General features: G+C 34.0%; 1 pseudogene across 1 annotated transcript in view; it reads right to left on the bottom strand.

Moving 5' to 3' along the window:
• LOC143255223 (signal-induced proliferation-associated 1-like protein 2) overlaps positions 1-24333 on the bottom strand; it is a 56211-nt pseudogene that overhangs the window by 7854 nt on the left and 24024 nt on the right. The window contains exons 12-22 of the transcript XR_013030472.1: positions 19816-19964; positions 19346-19460; positions 18659-18796; positions 16568-16683; positions 15812-15973; positions 6476-6569; positions 4784-5363; positions 4268-4385; positions 2968-3157; positions 1659-1888; positions 800-954 (exon numbers count right to left, since the gene is read on the bottom strand). The product of XR_013030472.1 is annotated as a signal-induced proliferation-associated 1-like protein 2 (transcript). The remainder of the gene's footprint in view (positions 1-799; positions 955-1658; positions 1889-2967; positions 3158-4267; positions 4386-4783; positions 5364-6475; positions 6570-15811; positions 15974-16567; positions 16684-18658; positions 18797-19345; positions 19461-19815; positions 19965-24333) is intronic.

Below are 24333 nucleotides of genomic sequence, written 5' to 3'. Positions count from 1 at the left end.
GCTTCAGGTCTATGTGAACCAGCCATCCCTAATTTATGCAGTGATAGATTACAGGAATAGTAACTAGTCAACATAACCCACTGCCAGCTCTTGGGCTACTATTTTACCAAGGAACTGACCATTACATTATAATACCACCATGGCTGAAAAGGAAAGCATGTTCAGTGTGATGGGAATTTGAATCCGAGGCTCACTATTATTTAGTTGAAATCAAAATTCACAATATAGGCTATACACACACTCATAACTTTCCTCAAGGAATTTGTAAGCTATACACCAGACCAACAGGAGATCAAATTTCGTACTCTGCTCACCATGATGGTAGGCCAGTGACTGTTATAACCTGATCAGTTTATAATCTCTTGTCACACTAAACAAATTTCAAGATTCTGTAGACCTAGCTTATAACACTTTACACTTGACCTCTGTTTATCTGGCTGTATATTTTTATTTTTACTAGTGGTACTTTAAAGTATGAAATAACTTTTATAACATGTAGTTCTCAGCAGGGAATATATTAAAACTATCAGTTCATTTGACTTTTTCTTACACATTACTTATCACCCAAAGCAATTATTACTGATTTATGGATAATTCACAACAGGAAAACACCTGCAATGCAGTTCAACTACACATTACATGTCAATTATATTTACTCTATATAACTGTCACTACTCAAGGATGAAATTCACTAACCCTGACCCGCAAATTACAAAACCATTCACATACTCCTGAAATCAAACTTACTAACCTTATTTGGCCTAAAGTAAAGTTGTAATAAAAAGAAGAGGGAAATTACCTTCAATAGCTTTGGTGGCAGTGTCTACCAAACTAGGCCAATCAATTTCTCCACCTTCAGGGAGAGGCATAATTGCCTGAAGGGGCTGAGAACCAGAGGCTGGAAGAGGATTCAATTTACCAGGAACTCGGTCTGACATGACCCTTGGAGAAAGCCTAAAAGTAATGTAACCTTGGTTAATAACAAGTTATATAACAAGATTTGTAGTTTAATCACTACGATATTATTGTTCTTATTTTTAAGCTCATTGGTTAAAAGTACATTTTATGACAATGGCCAAAAGTCAAAAATAGTTATTCAACTTTCAGAAATCAATAACCTGATCCGGAAGCTAAAATACTTTATGATAATTTACAACTTATCATTGTTTATAGGTAATTCAAAAAAACAAACAAACAAACGTAAATCATTGGATAGAACATCAAAAGTATCTAATACGTCACATAAAACTTTAAAATACTGAATTTAACAAAATAATCCTGAAATATTTCAGGAAATTTCAAGTTGAGTGCATCATCCAGCCACGTTTTAGAAATGAAAAAAATTTGTCTACAGTTAATAGCACTATTTCATTTAATTGAAAATTTTGTTAACAATGCCTGTATTAAAAGTTCCTATTACTCAAAATAGATATGGATACAAATGTGGAGACTTTCTAAGCTTTTTAATACAAACCTCTTTTGATCTAAATGTTATTTTCAAAGTTTATTTAACATCAAACAAAGGCTTGAAATCAAAATGCTATGCAAAATAATAAAACTTAAAAAGTTATAAATTAGTCATTAATACTATTAGCCTTTGAAAGCATTACAAAATTGAAATCTACATCTTCAGTGAATAATTATCAGCTCTTTCTAACCTTTCTTCTTTTGACATTTTTGCTTCTATGTGTGATGACACAGAAATCACCTGGGCTGGCTGAGCTTTAGTCACAATAACATCATCTTGATGGTGTGGTGTTCCACAGGTTTTTTCAATTCCATTCTTTTGACTACCACTAGCACTTCTTTCTAAAGAAGAGTAGGGTGTGGACAGTTGAGTGTGGGACCCAGTCTCCGAAGGCACAGAGTCTGGATGAGAGGATGCAGCCTAGGGTAGAAACAGTCAAATATGTTTTATTTGTTTTTATGTGCTTGTGCTTTCTTTTTAAAGTAATTTTTCATTTTAAGATTTTATTGTGTAGCTGTATTTTTGATACCTGCTTGTATTATACAGAGAATGCTGAATTTGAAATTAATGCATAAACATTTACTGTCATGCCATTTGATGTACTTGATAGATTTGCGACTAATATTCTAAATACACTACTAATAATTTACTAATCATTCCATATGATACAGTAGACTGTTGCTAATTAAACATTTGTGCATAACAAGTGTGATAGTATTAACTTTGTTACAGAGAAAGTTTTGACAAATGGCTGAACATCGATTATGGCAATCTAAAATTATTAAACATTTCTTATGGAAAATAAATTAAGATTCTACAGAAACTAGAAAAAAAAATTCTTGTTCATCGTAAGTCATTATTTAGAAATTTTCATTCTCATTCACACTTTAGTTTGTACACAAATATTAATATATAAGCCTCAAAATACATTATTATAAACAATAGTCTTGTTCAACCTTTTGAAACATCTTCACCCAATGAATTTGTAAGGCCTTCAAACAAGTAAAAACTTCTAACAATCATGACTTTAAAATTTTCCAAATTTATTACTATGTTACAACTAAATGCTTAATAGCTAAATGTTTTTATATATCATCCAAACAGTAAGTGTAACTACTACCTTTTAAGTTTGCAACTCAGTGAGATTTTCTTAATATTATACACTAAAAACTACTAAACTGTAACTGTTAGTTACAGCAACTGATATTCAGTGAACATGTCTTCCTTGATGTTACATAAATGCTACTAAACAGCAGCTATTCAATATGGCTTCTTTAATGTTACATCAATACTACTATATAGTAACTAATATTTATTCAATGTCTTCCTTTATGCAACACAACACTTTATAAAGGTTCAACTAGTTAACGATTTTCTTAGAATAGCACATGAACCACTAAGATGCTTTATCCAAATTGATCTGTTCATCAAAATCTGTAAATATCCATTCTTCTAAATTGAAATATCTTTAACTTGATTTAACAACATAATATAACTACCTCACTGTTACTGTCACTGTCTAAGAAGTCTGGACTGATAAGTTTTAGTAGGTCTTCCTGTAATGTACTATTGCTAGCAGTACTGCTTCCGCTGCTGCCTGTGCCTCCCAGTTTTCCACTTCGAATAGCACCAGATGTGACTCCAGGTCTTAATCGGCTCAACTTGACATGGGAAGGTTCCAGTAGTGCTCTAATTATAAATATAATTTTAATTATAAAGTCTCATGTTAATAAATAAAGTGTGTTTTTTTTTTAAACAGAGCATGTAATTTACATTAGTTTTACACTTTAAATCATATTAAATCATTTCTGTTTGAATAATTTTGAGAAAGAAAAGATGTGTAGTTAAAGTTCTCAAACAACTGCACTGAAAATGGAGTTTACAGGTTCTATAACATTTCTTAACACTCCTGCGAAAAGACGTTTCTAGTCCTGATTTCTCCAAGCCCGTTCCCCTGGCTGTGGTTTCGCTAGATAGTAGATAGGGACAGTGGGAATCTCGTTAATCCATTCATTAATGGATTTAAATGGCAATTTCATTTAAATACAAAATTATTAGCCTAATATTAATAACCTTTCAAGTTGCTCTGGGGCCTATTAGGCCCCACTTTTCATAAGTGCTAAAAAATGCTCACTGTACTTAATGATTCAAACAGATTTTTATATCTACTTCACACTACTGTCCAGTATTTTTACCAAACTATTAACCCAAATTTTTCCAACATCAGTTTCACATTTAAGATCATAATTTTAAGTACAATACTCCTTGATTCAGAAAATATTTCACATTATATAAACTTTGGTAATCAAAAGGTATGAATTTACTTATATTTTTACTAATCTCTTACAAAACTGTTCAAGTCAACTAGTCAACATTTAGCATCAAATGTTGTTGTTGTTGTTGGTTGTTTGAATTACTTACTTCTATCATTATTAAAAAATAATTTAAGCAAAGCACATTCTTCACATTATTTCGACTAATTATCCAATAATACACTTTTCTAAGGTTAGAAATAACTTTTTTGAAGAAATGTAGATGATGATATTTATCAAGCAGTCAATTAGTTTACTTCATAAGTATAAAAAATGTTTCTATACTTATATTTATACACATACAAAAGCTACAATTAAACACACACACACTATATTCACATGAAAACTGAAATAATCACTATTTAATCATCCAATGCTTTCAAACTGCATTATCTCTATTAGTGGTAAAACAATAAAAATGTTTTTTCTAACTGTTTGAATGGTTACAAAAACTTTATGAATTATATTAATTTAAGCCTGTATCAACCTTCCTACTGGATGAGGGCTCAGTGGACTATTACTACCAGGATTTGTGCTGTATTCTGTTCTGATGTGAGGAAGACTTCGAGGTGGTGTACTCCGAACACTGGTGTTGGCTAATTCATCTGAAATAATGTGAAGTAAGATATACTTTACTTATCTTCTTAGTAGATATTTAGTATGCATGGCATATAATTTCAGTGACTGAAATCTCCATCCTTACAATAGTTAATTTACTAATATAAAAACAATATTTATTAGTTTAAACAATCTTGGTAAAAAATATTCATTTGCAAAAAAGAATACCCAGAAACTGCTTTAGCATGATACTTAACAATTACTAAAAATACTTTTTTTCCATGAAGAGACTTGGCAGATTAAGTACTTTTAATTATATATAAAAACTAGTTCTTTTTAGTATATATACGAGTTAAAACTATAGATTTCAAAGGAAAAGTTTAAACGTTGAGTTATTTTTTCAAATTGGTTAACCAAGTAACATTAGAAATTCAAATTACAACACCTGCACTGCTTGCTCCTTGGAGCCACTCGCTTGAACTGTCTGATTGGTAATCAGAACCAATTTGATGTGAAGCTGCTTTCTGAGTCTTTCCTCGTCTTGATTCCCTTGACATGGATGAAGATTCCTTTAACTCTACAACAGATGGTTTCACTGGGGCAGTATAGGCTGTAGAACAGACTGAAGCTGTAGAAAAAGGAAGGTGGTGCAGATGTGGCTGAGAAATCCCAAGTTGAGCTAAAGAGAGCTCACTTCTGGAAACCACCATATCTCCAACATGTGTGAGAGAACTTTCTAAGCTTCCATGATCATGTACTGAGGTGGGCTGATGATAATGAGTTACATGACTAGAGCTATGATGGGCATGAGAAGTGGAATTGGTGTGATGTCGTGGAGGGGTGCGAGGAGGACCAGGAAGAGACAGAAGTGGACTAGATGCTACTTCACGAAAAGCAAAACTAGATGCCGACTGGAAGCGAACAGGAACTGGAGGAGGGGATTCTCTTGTTGAACCATTCACTCCTAGAGTATAATGTCCAACATGTGTTTCTCTTGAAATCTTTTCATTGTGATTAACACTGCCCTGTAATATAAAAATATAAAGTAACTTACTTCTTCATATGTTTGTTTTTGAATATTGTGCAAAGCTACTCAAGGGCTATCTGTGCTAGCTGTCCCTAATTTAGCAGTGTAAGACTAGAGGGAAGGAAGCTAGTCATCACTACCCACTGCCAGCTCTTGGGCTATTCTTTTACCAATGAATAGTGGAATTGACTGTCACATAATAATGTCCCTACAGCTGAAAGGGCGAGCATGTTTGGTGTGACAGGGATTTGAACCCACAACCCTCAGATTACAAGTCGAATGCCTGGCCATTTCTTGATATGAAATAAAAGATTAGGTAGATTTTAAATACTGAATGGAAGTCACTAAATATTGTTGCAACACAAAATTCATGTCACTAGATAAAAATAATAATTTGAAAGGTAATACTGAGCATACATATATATTTCAAGGTTTAAGCTTCACAAATTAAGCAAACATGCTTAGAAATACTACAGCTACACAACTTGAGTTTAACTCACGTGTCCTTTCACACACACACAGTCTTGATTAGATCCATTGAAAACACCATGTGACTGACACAAACACCAAATTATATATTTTCTCCCTGATACAGTACAGTATGAATTTCACAAGGTAAGAAATAAATATATTTAGTAGCAATTAGTTCTTTCAAATAATGTTTAGAATCAAAAGTACCATTATTATAAAACACTTAATTTGACAGCTTTTACCAATGGCAAATAAGGTACATTATGAGTAGATTTCATGTTCTCACGAGGCAATTATTGCACTTTTGATGTAAAGTTTTTAATGAAGCAATATCCAATATTTATAATTTTATACATGTACATAAGGGTCAAATTTCCCAAAAAACACCAAAAACAGTGTTCTCAAAGGTTATTTTTTTTTTACAACTTTCACCATAGACAGATATTTTTCATATTTGAGAAGTTTAAAGCATTTCTTGAATTGTTTTCAATATTTTTTGTGAAAATACCATAAATATTTCTCTGAATGAACTCTTCTCAAATTTATAATTTTATCTCAAGCAATTTATGACTTTTTTTTAAAAGAAAAATATTTATTTTTACTACAAAATTGGGTAGAGTAAGTTATTTAAAGGTTTACCTCATTGTTCTTGTATCTTGTGGTTCCAACAACACACCGACTGGAGGAAGACTGCCCTGATGTAGAAGTGGGACGTTGTGAGCCATTGCTTTTACTAGAATTTAAACACAGTACAAATTTATAGTGAAGTGCATTATCACTAGCATATTAATTTATCACTACAGTTAACTTATAATGAACATATAAGAAATTCTGGTAGCTTTTGGAATTTAACCCTTGTGCAACATTTGTCTATTTTACGTGACCATGTAATCATAGTAATATACACTTGTAACTCTGAAAGTACTTTCATGAAACTTGACAAACTTTTAGTAAATGTATTTTGTAGGTAAAAAGACCGAAATTTCTAATCAAGTAGTTGTACTAAAACTTTCTCTGCAATTATACTGCACAGTGATTTCCATGTTAAGAATAAAAATACATTTCTTCATTTAAAAATTTTGAAATTGTATTTGTATAATCCTCAAAACCTAAGTAAATATTAAAGTTGTTTTTTTCCAGAAACAATTTTACAGTTTATTCTGTTATAACTTCTATCTACCATAAAAAATTAAGAAATAAATCTGAATTACCTTTTTTTCTGTCTTGAATGACTACAATTTTAATAGGAAACCACAACTGTTTATTCTAATTAATTTAAAGCTTGTAAAAGTATAAATTTTTAAATAATTTTATTTTATTGCCCTTTGAAACATGTCTAAATAATAGTCCCACTAAACCAAGTTTTACATCACTCAGCAAATATACAGTTCATGTTATAATATTGAATTACTTATTTCACAGGATTCTCACGAGAATTCCTCTTGAGGAATTTCTTTTATTATCATATCTAATCTAACCCATTAAGTTCCTGATTTTTACATTTTAATTATATCTATAATAATACAGAAAGAATACACATGAAGAAACAGCAAATATAGTGTAAATCTGAGTCTTATTTTTTATTCTCAACTGTCAATGAAAGTTAAGCCAACTTTTTTATACTAATGGTACTATTACAATAAATAATTTTTTATTAGATTAAACTAATGCACCTAAGAACACAGAATAATGACATGCAAAAACAAAACAATGTTCTATAACTATCATAATTATTCAGGCCTTCTAACTATTTAATAATAACCTTTAGTAATTCAGCCAAGCTTGTCAGTTTGATTCTTGTAAGAAAGAAGTTTACAACTGAAAGTAATATAGACAATTCCAAGTACAGAAAGCAACATAATATATCATTTGATAAATTAAAATAGTGGAATTCTATTGGTTACAAATAATATAGTATGAAACATTAAGAGAAAATTATCGACAATTTATATAAGAGAAGATGCAACAGGTAAACACTGCAAGTACATCTGATTTCCTAGTTTATGGCTCCATAAACACAAAAGATAAAAAAAAAAACTACAAAAACTATGCTTTACCTGAGTCAGTCTTATTGAAATATGCAATTTATGTGAAATTCCACTCTTCTTGGGGTGATGGTAAATAATTTAGAAAACACTGAAGACCCAGAGAGTAAATGTTACAGTTCTTATACTAGGATTGACTGAGGATTTTCAAAATATTTCCTTAAAAATTTAGAACTTAAAACCTGAATAATATTAAAAGATGATATATTAACTAATGTTTAATGCCAATTATGTTTGTATTAACTGATAATAAAGAAGATTAATTAAATTCTGAATATAACTGCACAAAAGGTTGTAACATGCACACTTTGATGAACCTGTTGATAAAGGGTTAAGTTTCATAATCCAGATAAACCACCAGTTTAAAGATTTTTCTAATTTGTTTATCAAGTGTATAAACAAAAAAGGTAGAAAATAAAAGAAGGGGGGGAGAGAAAATATGGGAAGCAAGATTTATTGATTGATTTAGTGTTTAATGGCACAAAGCAGCGAGGCTACCTGCGCCAGACATTCGGTAAAAATGTAAAAAAAAATAAAATAAAATAAATGTAGTAATAAACATAAATGGAAATGAAGGTAAAACAAAAAAGTATAAAACCAATGTTGACACCTAGTCTACAATGTTAAGATAGAAGGCAGAGTATAAGAAGTTGTAAGGTATTTACTCTAGCAAAAAGGTAATGATCATAACCCGCCAGGAAGACTAACAGGTAAGTTCAAGAACCACCGTCAGTCACCTGAAGTTGGTCTTTCCAGTCCTGGTTCCGGGTTATGTGTCATAGCAACCAGTATCAAAATGTAAAAGAATAGAAGTTTTAAAAGATACATAACAAAATTGTAACAATGAGTAGCCAAATTTCCAGTAAAAAGATAAAGTAAATGGAGTAAAATTTGTAAAAGTAAATGATGGTAAAAACATAACAGCAATTAAAACAAAAAATGGTGTAAAAACCAATGGTGACATCCAGTCTTCAAAGTTGTAAAATATTTACTCTAGCAAAATGGTAATGATCATAACCCGCCAGGAAGACTAACAGGTAAGTTCAAGAACCACCGTCAATCACCTGAAGTTGGCCTTTCCAGTCCTGGTTCTGGGTTATGTGTCATAGCAGCTATTATCAAAATGTAAAAGATTAAAAGTTTTAAAAGACACTCCGCAAAATCGTAATAATGAGTAGCCAAATGTCCAGTAAAAAGATAAAAGTCAAGTAAATGGAGTAAAATTTGTAAAAGTAATTGAAGATAAAAGCAAAACGGCAATTAAAACAGAAAATGGCATAAAAACCAATGTTGACATCCAGTCAACAAAGTTGTAAAGAACTACCTGTAGCAGAATGGTAATGATCATAACCCGCCAGGAAGACTAACAGGTAAGTATAAAAACCACCGTCAGTCACCTGAAGTTGGTCTTTCCAGTCCTGGTTCCGGGTTATGAGTCAATATGGCCAGTACTAAAAGTTAAGTAGTAAAAGTGTTAAATGATATGCAGCAAAAGTATAATAACAACTCGCCAGGACGACTAACGAGTAGTTCAAACGGATAGTTCAAACAGTAGCGTTAGTCACCTGAAGTTGGCCTTTCCAGTCCTGGTGTCGAGTTATTTAATGTTCTGGCCATTGTCCAATGTCAAATTGAAGGAGAGAGATTAAAACTGTAAAAAAGGAACCACAATTAAAAAGGTGTAATGAATAAATATGCAACACTTAAATGAGATTAAAAAGATTAATGGCCATTAAAAAATTAAAAACATTATCAAGGTGGACAGAGTCACCATCACCAATAACTCTGTCCAATGTTACAGACTGACCCTGGGAAAAAATATGTTTAAAATATTGCCATCGTTACAATTCTCAACGACGGCAAGAAAGTAAAACGTGGCTGATAGTTATTTGAGTGTTACACAAACTACACATTGGTGCATCAGTTCCAGATAAAAGAAAATGATGAGTTAAAAAACTGTGACCAATGTGTAGTCTAGTTAGAACAACTTCCTCCTTCTGAACCTTACAGAAGCTAGATGGCCAAAGCCCAATATAGGGTTTGATTTGAAAAGTTTGTTGTCGCGTTGCTCACTCCAAGTGGACTGCCAGCTGGCACGGAGCCGAGCCTTCAAGACAACACCATAGTCCATGTATGGAATAGGCATAGGAGTGATGGTGCTGAAGCAGACATATTTAGCTGCCATGTCTGCAAGCTCATTCCCGCAAATATCAACGTGGCCTGGTATCCAGAAAAACTGGATTGAAGTAGCTGCTAATGAGAAATGGGCCAGTCGGTTTCGAATATCAGCGAGAATAGGATGTGAGCCAACGTGTAGTGATTCCAAGGCAAGTATAGAACTAAGCGAATCAGTATAAATAGTGCAGTTGGAGTACTGCTCAGCTGCAATATGATCCAGGGCAAGAGATATGGCATACAGTTCAGCAGTGAACACAGAAGCTGTAGAAGGGATTCTGCGCACCACTACTGACCCATAGCAAACCATAGCAGAGCCCACTGAATTACCTGATTTGGAACCATCTGTATAAATGGGAACTGAATGATTGTTTGAAAGATATTCATTGAATAAAAGACGGTACTTCCAATCTGGAGTATCTGCCTTTTTTAGGTGACTGAAAGAAAGGTCACATTTGGGGGCTATAATAAGCCATGGTGGGATGGGCCAACCTGTGGAATCTGCAATGTTATCCAAGGACAGACCCAATTCATCCAATTGCGCCAAGATGCGAAGGCCAAACGGAGCAATGACAGATCATCTGTTCTGAAAAAGTACTGCCCACCGAGGAAGGAAAACACATTTCCAGGTGGGATGCTTTGGTAAGGAATGAAGTTTCGAAGTATATTGTAAAGATAGTTGCAAACGGCGAAGGTGTAGAGAAGGTTCATGAGATTCAATGTATATACTTTGAACTGGAGAGGTACGGAAAGCCCCAGTGCAGAGTCGAAGTCCTTGGTGATGAATGGGGTCCAGCATCTATAAGGCCGAGGGTCTGGCAGAGCCATAGACCATTGATCCGTAATCGAGTTTCGATCTAATAAGAGCACGATATACCTTTAACATTGAACAGCGATCTGCCCCCCAACTGTTAGAAGAGAGAAAACGAAGGATGTTCAGTGCTCTTGTGCATTTGACCCAAAGCTGCTTTAAGTGTGGTATAAATGTCAGTTTACGATCAAAGATAAGCCCCAAGACTTGGTCTCCAGGGCCACTGGCAGCAAAACTTCACCGATATGAAGTTCAGGATCAGGATGAATACCCCGTCGACGGCAAAAGTGCATGCATACAGTTTTGGAGAGAGAGAAATTAAAGCCGTTCACCAGAGTCCACTTCCGTACGCAATTGAGGGCGGTTTGTAGTTGCCGCTCAATATATCTCATGTTTGACGACTGACATGAGATGTGAAAGTCGTCGACATACAGCCATAGAAGTTGTTCAGTGATGACATTTATCTTTATACTGAAGAGTGTAACATTCAATACACAGCCTTGAGGGACTCCAAGTTCCTGTACAAAAGAATGGGAAAGTGTCGAACCCACACGAACTTGGAATCTCTTGTCCATTAAAAAATTTTTAATAAACATGAGTAGATGGCCACGTAACCCATATGTATGGAGGTCTCACAAGATGCCATATCTCCATGTTGTGTCGTAAGCCTTCTCTATGTCAAAGAATATTGATACAAGATGTTGGCAGTTGAGAAAGGCTTCTCTGATAGATGTTTCAAGACGAATTAGGTGGTCTGTGGTGGAGTGCTGTCGACGGAACCCACACTGGGTGGGCGAGAGGAGGTAGTTTGATTCAAGGAACCAAACAAGACGAGCATTAACCATCCTTTCTAATGTCTTACAGAGACAGCTCGACAAAGCAATTGGATGGTAGTTTGAAGGAATCTTGGGATCTTTCCCTGGCTTAGAGAAAGGTAAAATAATAACCTGGTGCCAGGCATCAGGAAAAACATTCTTTTGCCAGATCCGGTTGAAAACAATCAGAAGGACATCAAGAGAAGCAGGAGACAGATGGTGCAGCATGTCATAATGAATATCATCAGGTCCAACAGACGTACTGGCAGACCGATGAAGGGCCATTTTTAGTTCCACCAGGGTAAAGGGACAATTATAGTCAAAGAAACAGTCAGTTCGAAAGGAAAGAGGTGACCGCTCTGCCTGAGTCTTGATGGCCAGGAAGGTGGAGGAACAAGCAGAAATGCTAGATACCCGGCAAAAGCTTTCACCTAGAGTGTTAGCGATGTTCCGAACATCAGTCACCTCCTGACCATCAGAGAGTAAGATCAAAAGGGGGACAGAATTGTAGTGCCCATTAACCTTTCGAATCCTGTCCCATATGATCTTGGAACTGGTGGTAGAAGATATGCTGGTTGTGAACTTAATCCAAGATTCCTTCTGACTTTGACGTCTTACCCACCTAGCATGTGCACGGGCCCATTGGAAAGTGTGGGATATCTACAAAAAGTATCCCAGGCCCGCTTTTGAGCCTTCCGTGCTAAGTGGCAAGCAGGATTCCACCACGGACGAGGATATCGTGGAAAACGTGTCGAGGTTTTAGGAATACACTGAGCAGCTGCATGTGTAATACAGTCAGTTACCGCTGCTACACAGTCGTCTATTGATGGCTGATTTACGATGGCAGGATCAAGTTCTGCGAGAGCAGTGAAAGTGGACCAGTCTGCCTGATCCAGCTTCCACCGGGGGCACGCAGGTAGGGTGGCATCGACCACGGCCAGTCTCTCTCAAAAGGATCGGAAAATGATCACTGCCTAGTGGATTACTGTCAACCCTCCATGAAAAATGGGAGAATAATGAAGGGGAGCAAACTGAGAGATCAATAGCGGTAAAGGACTGACTAGGAGCATAAAAGTAAGTGGAAGAACCAGTATTGAAAAGAGAAAGATTGTGATCAGAGAGCATCCGCTCTACAGATTGGCCCCTCCCATCAATAATAGCACTTCTCCAGAGGAGATGATGTCCATTAAAATCCCCTAGGATTAGAAATGGAGATGGCAATTGTTCAACGAGAGCATCAAGATCTGATTGATCATATGTCTCTCCAGGGGACAGGCACAGAGAACAAACAGTGATGGTATGACCCAAGGAAACACGGATGGCTACAGCCTCCAAGGGTGTGTTGAGTGACAAAGACAGGGTGGGCACGTGTTGATCAACCAACAGTGCCACCCCTCCATGTACTCGACCATCACACAACCAGTCATTTCTGTACAGAGAAAACTGCCGAATGGAGACAGTATCAGCAGTTTTGAGAAATGTTTCTTGTAAAGAAAGACAAACAGGATGGTAGGAAGCAATCAGCATTTTGATATAATCCAGATTAGAACGTAAACCTCGACAGTTCCATTGTATCAAGGTGGCCATTTTTTAAGAACGGGTAGGTGAAGTGGCTGGAGAACCCTTCGGTTTACGACCACGTCTTTTTTCTTTACTGTCTTTAGTCGGAGGAGGTCTTTCAACCTCCATGGATCCTGCTCTGGGTCGGGTGGGCAGGTTTTTGTTATTGGAAGGGGAATCCAGTGACTGAGGACGCGAACGAATAATTGTTTTGTCTCTTGTGGTGGGAGAAAAAGATGTATCAGAAGAAATGCCTGTATTTGAAACTGAAGGACGTGGATCTTGAGGTTTGTTGGAAGGTATGGGAGGAACAGAGATGGGCGTGGAAGTCGATTCATCAACCTTTTTAACCACATAGGTCAAAAGGCTTTTCATTTGTTTTGAAAACGATTTTCTTGGAGGCACAGAGAGATCTGTCAGCACTCCCACTGTAGTTGTGGAATGAAGTGCAGCAGCATACGTCCGAGATGGAGTTGTGGACAGCAATTTCCGAGCCTCAGGATAACTAATGTTATGTGTCGTTTTCAAACGCTGCACCTCTTTTTTCCTCCAACCATTTTGGGCAAGAATGAAAGTAAGAGGGGTGAGAACCATTGCAGTTTACGCAATGTGGGTTCATGTCACAGTCATAGGCATCGTGGTCCTTGCCTCCACAACGAGCACATGTCAGGGAACCACAACAAGATGTCTTTGAGTGGCCGAATCTCTGACATTGGAAACATCGAAGAGGGTTTGGTATGTATGGCCCGAACCCTGCAAATGAGATAACCTGCTGTGATGGTGGCAGGTGCACGTGGTGAAGTAAATGTTAAAACGAGGGTATTTGTTGGCAGTGTAACTCCATCTTTGCAGTGGAGATGCCTCACTGCAGAAACTCCTTGAGTGGAGAGACCAACGAGAATCTCTGACTCGGACGTTCTTCAAATCCTTTCAACAATAACTCCTCGTGAAGAATTCAAGGTAGCATGGGGTGTAACCTCAATAGGTATATCCCCAATTGCCTTTGAATTCAAGAGGAGTTCACTGTGTTGGGATGTGGATGTTTCAACCAATATGTCACCAGATCAAAGTTTCTTTACTGACTTTGGAGAGCCAGCAAATCCCTCTAGTCCCTTTTGAATAAAAAAAGGGGACATTTGCCCTAAAGGTTTTTCCGAAAGAGAATGTAATATAAGAAAATGAGGTACGTGTGTTACTGATGTTGAAGATTGCTGTTCTGAGTATTCAAGACGTGGTCGCTTTACCCATTGACTGTTTTTTTACAATTTTATTTAAATTTTTAGAGGATCCATAGGAAAAAGAAAAAATTTCGGTACCCACTGACCCCACCCACCATGGAGCCCTACAAGAGGATGCACTACAAAGTCACGCAAGGACAATGCAGCAACGCCAGGGTTTCGTGAGCACTATACCCAAACACCAGCATCAGGCACAATATCCACAACACCCATTGAGAACTTCCAACACTGGTACTTGGTTGACACTAGCCCAAGTGGACCAGCCAATTGACCCAAGGGGGGCCACCCAAAGGCCGCCCGTCTACAGGAATTCGAGGCCAAAGTGGTGTGTTAGGGTTGGACCCCTCAACCACCAGGATCCTCTCCTCCCCTTCACGGGTCGCCATGCACGGCAAACACGTGGGTGGATGTTTAGATCCCAGAGAAGGTAACCAGATAGAACAGAACCTTCCCTGGGAGGTCCCCCTCACCATATACAGGAATCCACACCGAGGGGAGAAGCAAGAATAATTCTATTTATTAAAACTCTTCTTACCTTGTTACTGTTGTCTTACTAAAAGAACAAACAGACCCTGAAAATAAGTTATGTTTTTCCTTACCTATTAATTGTCCTCCTGCTCTGAAAACAAACTACAATATGAGACATTTTGTAACTTTCTTGTTATTGTTCTAGTGTCAGGACCAACTGAATCGTAGAAGTAAATCCATTTATGTTTTTACATTAGTAATGTTGTTGGCCTTTTATAAAAATACACTATAAAAGAAAATCTTTCATTCCTATTATGCTGTGGTCTTACTCTGAGGACCAACTGGATTGTGAAAGTAACTTAATTTATGCTTTTACCTCATTGTTGTTGTTCTTAGAGAACCTATTACAATACGAGAACTTTTATAACTTAATTAATGTGATCCCATTCTCAGAACTAGTTGGATAACTGAAGTAAACCAGTTTTGGTTTTTACCTCATTACATTGTCATTCTGAGAGACCCAATTACAATATGAGGAGTTTCTTCACTTTTTTACTGTGATCCTACTCTCAGTAGTTACTGGATCCCGAAAGTGAACTATTATAATTTTACCTTGTTATTGCTGTCCTTTTATAAAAACCAATGAGTTTTTATTTTACTAAATACATTACTGTGATCCTTCTCTTAGGGACAAATACTTCCTGAAAGTAAGTCAATACCATATAACTTATTCCTTTATGAGAACCAACTTCTTGGTATGGTCCTGTCTTGATAACTAAAAATGGTGCAAGATAATTACTTAAAACCTTTGAATCTTTTTGCCATGCTCTTATTCAAAGATATAAAGACTTTTTTTTTCTTACCTTGCTGCTGTGATCCTGTTCTGTGATGCAGTTGGAGCCTGCTGGTGAGGAGTTGATTTGTCTTTGGAATATTTAACTTTCTCTTGTTCACAGCCACCTATATTTTCATAGTCACCACCAGTTTGGGCTACTAGGTAGTTGCAGTTCTGAAGTCCACAACCCCTGAAAATAGCAAGAGATTTATTAGACTACATATCATATTGCTAAGGAAAATTAGTTCCTAAAATTGTAGTGAAGATTATTAATGAATCTTACACCATAAAAATTTTCTAGTACTTTATTTACAGTATTTAAGTTATCAAAACTTTTGATAAAATCACAATCTGTAGCATTTTCACACTATCAGATGATTTGAACAAAACATGTAGCTACACAGCAATTTTGACATGGACTCACTCCATATTGAAAAAATAATTTTATTATAATTATAAATTCATTAAGAGTATTTTCTTTAGTCCATTGTACATTTCATTTGTATATCTTCTGGAACCTTTGAAATGCAAATCTATAGATGTTTCAGTATTCTTATATATCATATGTGGTAATTACTCTCTTCTGCCTCGGATTGTTGCTAAATCAGCATTGTAAAATAAAACGAATAACTGATAACTCTTACACAAAATATATAATACCATGTTAAATGTCACTCTGTAAAATTTCATGGCATGTGCACTTTCACTCCTATGTATATAGGGTTAACATAATTTTCAATTATTTCTTTACCAACAAAGAAAAAAAAAAAAAATATGTGCAAACCTGCGGGGCGTTCGATCTGCCAGGGGAGGAATAACTGTCACGGAAACTGTCATAGATGTTTTTAAGAGATCCACCATCTGATCATAGCTTAATGTGGCAACTGCCACTTTACATATCTATGTGGGAAAAACCAAAAACAAAATGTTTCATTCAAAGCATTATGCATTTAACTTAACACTACAGACACAATGTTTAAATGTTTGAGAAAATGGCAATAAGATCAATTTGTTCAAAACAACTGAATTCTTACTATCAATAAACAGTGAAATGTAACACAAATGTAATGCTAAAGCCTATATATATAAACAGTTTCTACCATAACAATGCTTCACAGCACTGATTATACATAAATATCGCTTTCAAATGCAAGTGAGAAATTTATAATTAATTCATGATATGAAACTGCATAAGAAATATTATACAAATAGTTTTAATTAAGTAAATATATGGGGCAGATGCCAGAAAAACTCCCATATTGTCCTCACATTGGTGAGGAGAATGTTGATAAGCTTCAGATAAAAGTTGGATTAAAGATAAATACCTTAGGACAGTCATGAGGGTAAAAACAAATCTAAGAAAGCTGTAATTTGTTTAAAGTGATCACAGGTTCCAATCCAGATACCCATAGGTCCAAAAATGGGTCTATCCATTAAGAATCTAAATAGCCCTTTTCCCGGCATGATAAAACAGTTATCATAAGAGAAAAAAGTTGTGCTCATCTTTTATGCTAGTAATACTAAATATAAACCATTCTGAAATATAATTACTAACAACATCACATACATTACAATATGATGCATGACTAAATAGTGAGTCTGTAGAAGTCAGTGTTGTGAAGCATATGATTTATTGCCTCTCCCTGTCCTAGCACCTTAATCAGCCCTAGAATCAGGGCATCAACCAGTAAAACTACCAAGACAATAACAATGAAGGTCTAGAGAATGGTACCTATTACAACTTCAATAGGACAACTGATTTTTTGTTAAAAGTGTAACCTTTTAAGTGGAGTGTTCAAAGAGAAACCTCATTTTTTGTTGCTGTCTGCCTATTATAATAAACTGTGTTTAGACAAATGAATGTTTTAATAGATCAATGTGCACCAAATGTTATGGTTTTGCATGATAAGTAACATGCTTTACAAAATAAAGTGATTGGCACTGGTTTTCCAAACAGCATATTATAATTAAGTTCCTAACAATGAAAGACATAATGGTTGTGTACATGTGTTATAACCAGGTTTATAACAACAAAAGATGTAAAGGTTGTGTATATGTGTTATAACCAAGTTCCTAACAATGAAAGACAGAAATGTTGTGTATATGTGTTACAACCAAGTTCCTAACAATGAAAGACATAAATGTTGTGTATATGTGTTATAACCATGTTCTTAATGAAGGAGAATGTAAAGGTTATGTACACATACTATAACCAAGTTCTTATCAATGAAGGGTGAAATGCTTGTGCATGTACACACAACAGTTAAAACACTTGTAAGATGGTCTTTTATTCTCAGGTCATTATAAGTATACCAGCCAGTCACAAAGTGGTTGGTCAAATAGCTAAAATAGCTTCCAAAATCAAAATGGCAGTGAACTACACTAAAAGATGAGATGACTGGATGCAGTTGAGTTGGTGCAGCAATTTGATATTGAAAAAAATCTTAACTGAATTATCAAAAGTGATAAAAGTTGATTGATAATTTGAAAAATAATTGGAAGATAAAATCTCAATTTGTTTGTCAACAAGAAAAAAATCCCTTTTTTTAACAACCATTATTATATTCTTCTTATTAACACAAGCATCAAATTAAGTAATAATTAATTTTCCAGTCAAATAATTTCAGATTCAAGAATAATGAAAGCAGTACATATGTAACCCAATAAATTACATTGGGTAAACATCTGTATGCACACTCACGTAAAATTAAGAAATTTCAACAGTTAATAAATATGTTTAACATACTAAAGAAACCCAGAAAGCCTAAAATAGTGAATTATTATATCTCAGCATCTACCAGCAGAAAATGCAGTTGTATATTACATTATGTCATGTATATATATTTAGAACAACATAATATGTAAGGGTTTTTACCTCTACAAGACGACTACCTTGTCTCAACCCAGCCTGCCAGGCAAAGCCATAACTTTCTACATCTGTCACAATTCCCTCATACTGTACATGAAATCCTAACTGCCCAAGACTGTTTCGACGGAGAATCAGTTCTTGTGTCTATAATAAAGAAATTCTACAATGAAGTTAACTTTTGAAGAAATTATACATATCCTACTCTATATATGTTCCTGAAATAATTAATTTTTTTCTTTGTAATAATCATCATAAAGTATCTTCTAATAACACAAACTTAATTTATCACAATATTGGTTTCAACAAGCTATAAAAACTGTCAATTCCTTAATAAACATACTACTAGTCAGCTAATTGATACACCAAGTTGATATTATCAGAGATACAGCCAAATTTAAACTGTTATACTTCAACTTCATTATTTACCTCACCTAAAATAGTGTATTTTCGCACCAGGATTAGCTGCATCTAAATTTTTATATTTGAGCATTAGCACAATTTATTTTGAATGTTTACATTTCATCGTTCACAGTTGTTATGCTTACACTGCTATATTTCACCAATATTTACTGCATTTTAGCTTCAAAATATTTTCTTCTCAAATCAAACTGCATCAGATCCTTTAAAATATGAATATAATAAAAGATAAATACTGCAACATATCTAAATTTGTATAATTCTCAAATTACATACCTCACATCCTTGAGTAACACAAGCTAAGCGACTGACAATCTCTTGGATTTCATCCACATCAGGATCTTTGGTATTCAAAACTAGACATTCACCTTGATGGTAGAAAATTTTTAAACTGAAAAAAAAAATATTTTTTTTTTACATGAACAAAGGTTACATATTATTCATACGATAACAAGCTTTTTAAGAGCACTGCAATTAAATGTTATTGTTGTGATTTTTTAAATATAGCTAATAATACATACACATCAACCAGTAGCAAAAGCTTAGTTATTTTCAAATTATACCAGAGCAAAAACTAAATACCTGTTTTTGCTCTAATGCTTAAATAACATGTATAATTGAATAAATTACCATCACAATTCTCCACATAACAATGTACCTATGTATGGATTTAGATCAAGTTCAAAATCCAAAATAAAAATTTTATAGGTCTACTATGCAAGCTACAATTTTTTGTTTTTACATACCTACTAGTATGTGAAGACCAACCAATCACAGAATTGCACGGACATGTAAATATTATTTCCTTGTTATTTTCTTCAATCAAAACTACTGTATCAATAGAAATACCTAGTAGACAGTCATCTATCATGCGAGATTGACCATGGTCTTCAACCTACAAATAGCAGAAGTGAACCCTATATTTATTCAGGTAATATATTAAAAACTTTCAAGTATTATAAAAAAATGCATAGCTGTCCCACTTCCAAATAATTCTTCAAAGTAATTGTAACTGGAATACTTGTCACATAAATATAGACCACAATCACATATTTATATTATTTCAAACCCATTCAATGTAAATAATACTCACATTTAAGATAAAATTGAACTATACTAATCAAACACAACTGCATCTATTTTTTTCTCTGAATCAATAGAACAAAATGTATGACAAATGCAATCATTTAAATGTATCTATATTTAAACAATACTAGAAAAAACCATAGAAAAAATGTATATATAGACTAATAATAATATAAAAGTTTCATGTTTTTAGATTAAAAATGTTTTTGAACTACCACAAACAAGATTTCTAGTATCAGACAATTAGCTTCAGTAGAAATGTTGTAACAAAAATAAATCATAAGTCATCTATCATATTTCTCTTAATGTGTTTGTTTGAAGTGTCTGAATCTGGCAGTTTATTGTTCTACACTGAATTACATCTATCGATACTGAGCATTGTAAGCAGTAATAGTCTCTTTTTAATTTCATATGAAGTGTATCAAAAATGGCAGGTACAAATGTGTAATACTTATCTAACAATTAAAACGTTTATGTCTAATTTTTGTAATCAGTCTTCTTGGACTATAAATTACAATTTTTATGGTATTATTTAAAACAAATTCTCACACTGATGAAACAGTTAATAAAATGTAATTGTTACATCAATTCAAGAGTAAGATATATAAATTAATTCAATAGTTCTCTTCAGTAGATACTAATCTTTAGCTTAGTAAATTAATGTTTTTAGAATGTATATAAAAATATGTAATAGTTAAGCATATCATCATATTCAATACTAATAGCTCTAAGTATATACAAATACACACATACATGCACATATACATTTATATACATATGCTATTATCAGTGATGCCTTTAGTACAACAGAATGACTCTTGAAAGGAAGTGAGGCCATGTGTCATGGACAAGTTCAACAACTTATGTCACACTTCGTTGAACACACTTAATGATCTAGAACAGTGTCTGCTTTGTGTCTTGGAGAATACAGAAACCTTGAAGATATTACAAAAACAGACTCTGACCCTGAATACAATCACAATTAGTGGAATCTAACTTTGATCATATCTTAGCAACATGGATCTGTGCCATGTGTAGTATGTATACGTACAAAAATTTAAGGTAAATTTCATAGGTACACACATACATATATTAAACAAAAAAACAGATCACCCATGGAAATACTAAAACTTTTCAATATTTTCTGTTTTGATTAAAGTGCCTATTGTAAAAAGTTTTCTAACTTATTGTGTGTAATTTCTACACAGCTGTTTTGATTGTATGTATTGTGGGGAAAACAAATGTTTACTAATTTCACTATTACTTTTATTCAAAAACAAATGTTTGAAAGTTTTCCTTTCCTTTGGTTTTCGTTTTTTAATATTCCAATAAAGCTCATATCTTAATTTCTTTAACTAGTAGCACAAGTTACTACAATTCAAGAATATATCAATCCTCTACTATACCTGACAGATACATAAAGATCAGTGGTACAAACTAACATTTCAGAAACAATTCAAGGTCATAAACATCTTTTAGGAAACCATATTTTCTGTCAAAACATTTTATTTACTACCATTGCTATAAGGTAGCAAAAAAGCTGCTTCAATTGATATTGTATTAAAAGAAGTAAAATATTATTTCATGTTTTGAAAATTATCTTTCATAATAAAACAGTTTCTTTCGTATGTACTAACAACTATCATATCTATGGCTTAAAACTTATCAGGTTAACTGTATCTTACAGCTATAGAAAAAAGAAATGTACAGTTTAAGTCAAGTGCACTTACTTCTTGGTTTAAAATCTTCCATACTTCCCATTTATTAAAGGGGAAATAAGCAGATTTAAGGCTGAGAGAAATGATATTTTAAAAAAATTGTTCCTTTTGTAAACAAATTAAATAAGCCTTATAAATTTCCACATACATACATTACAAAGCATGTTTTAACACAAGAACATAAAACATTAATATTGGTATTAACTTGAATAGTTAATGCCAATATTAATGTCTTTAACAGTTTTGTATAATGTCTTCAATTTGGCATAAAACCACACAGTTGACAATCTACATTGTCTCTCTCACGGGAACTGAACTGCAATTTCTAGCATTAGAAGTTATGAAGCTTACCATCAGGTGGACACATTTTTGAATAAACAAATACTGTTGCTTTTTTTTTCAAGTAAGGCTTCACAAATTTAATGCTTGTGTTCTTTTAACTGTGGAGAATTAAAAGCTGGATTGTAGTGCTAAAAGTCTGTAAACTACTAGTTATGTGAAAGATTAAAAATAAATTGATCTGCATTTCAAGTGAACATTTGTTTGAAATAACATTAACTTTAAAATGTCCAGGTGCACTGATTTGATGCACCTGTTGTATGGTTTGTTTCATTATAATGAAGAAGAAAGATTAGTGAATGAAAATGTTTGAAATTTGAGAAAAAAGGACCTACAGATTATGTAACTTCTGCAAATAAAAGTTTATTTGTCTGAATTTACAACTCTGAATGTATGAAAACATTTCACTGATACATGTACATCTTTAAGAAACAATTAACTAATTACCCTTGTTGTAGATTTTAAATACTACATTCTTTCACACTAGAGTATTTCTCACTACAAATGAAAGGCCTATTATTTCCAGGGAACTCTTGCTGTCCTCTTTAAAATTAGAAGTAAAATTACCAACTTTACTCCCCAAGCACCTGCCCATTGTCTTTTGACTTGCAAACAATATAGGAACTCAAATTTACATCTTTGATACATATAAAAACATTTGGTCATGAGCATTGATCATGCCCATTTGCAACCCCATACATTTTTCTCCTTTTGAACATAGTATATAAATATCACAATAAAACTGTATATTTTAACATCCTTGTAATTTAAAAAAACATAAGCATTTTCACTGGCATATAATTTCATTGGTTGGTTGGTTGGTTTGGTATTTTATGGTGCAAAGCAACTAGGCTATCTGCATCAAACATCCAGTAAAATGTTAAAATTAAAGTAAAATTACTAAAATTCATAAAAGTAAATTAAGGTAAAACAAAGTTTAATTTTTGAATTAAAAACATAAATAACATTAAATCCAATTTTTACATCTAGTTTATAGCAGTAAGAGAAAAACTACAGTAATACAAGTTGTAAAGGACTTTCTTTAGCATGATTGTAATTATCATAATTTACCAGGAAGACTAACAGGTAAGTTCACCATCAGTCACTTGAATTAACCTTTCCAATCCTGGTTTTGTATTATTTAATGTTACGGCTATTTTCTAATTTCAAATCGAACTAGATATATTTTGATTCTCAAAAGAGAATCACATTAAAAAAGGTCTAATGTATAAATTAAAAAACTTAAATAGCATTAAAAAGATTAATGACCTTTAAAAAACTAAAAACATTTCTAATGTGGACAATGTCACTATTACCAATAACACTGTCTAACGTTATGGATAAACCTTGGGACACAATGTGTTTAAAATGGTGCCATCATGAAGAGTCTTAAATACGATAAGACAGTAAAATGTGGCTTATTGTGACCTCAGTGTTACATAGACAACACATTGGTGCATCAGTCCCAGATACAAGAAAGCAATGAGTTAGAAAACTGTGACCAATGTGTAATCCAGTTAGAACAACTTCCTCTTTCCAATCCCTACAGAAGCAAAACGGCCAAAGTCCAATATAGGGTTTCATTTTGAAAAGCTTGTTTTCATGTTGTTCACTCCAGCTGGCACTCAGACAAGCCTTGAATACAGGACTATAGTTCATGTATGGAACAGGCACAGCGGTGATAGTGCCAGAGCAGATAGATTTAGCTGCGGTGTCAGTGAGCTTGTTTTTGCGAATACCAACATGGCCTGGTACCCAGAAAAACTGGATAGAAGCAAATGTTAAAGAGAAATGGGCCAGTTGGTTTTGAATATCAGCGAGAACAGGGTGTGAACTAATGTGAAGCAATTCCAAGGCCAGTAGAGAACCAAGTGAGTCAGTATAAATAGTGCAGTTTGAGTACTGCTTAGCTTCTAGGTGATCCATGGCAAGAGAAATGGCATACAGTTCAGCAGTGAACACAGAAGCTGTAGAGGGGATTCTGCACGCAACCAATAAACCCCAACAAATCATGGTAGAGCCCACACAGTCACCTGATTTCAAACTATCTGTATAAACAGGAATGGAAGGATGGTTCAAAAGATGTTCAGCGAATAACAGACAGTATTTCCAATCGGGAGT

This window comes from Tachypleus tridentatus, chromosome 1 (assembly GCF_004210375.1).
Source record: "Tachypleus tridentatus isolate NWPU-2018 chromosome 1, ASM421037v1, whole genome shotgun sequence".
In the NCBI taxonomy this organism is placed as follows: Eukaryota; Metazoa; Arthropoda; class Merostomata; order Xiphosura; family Limulidae; genus Tachypleus; species Tachypleus tridentatus.
Note: the sequence above shows the minus strand (reverse complement) of the source record. Positions and strands in the feature narration are given on the sequence as shown.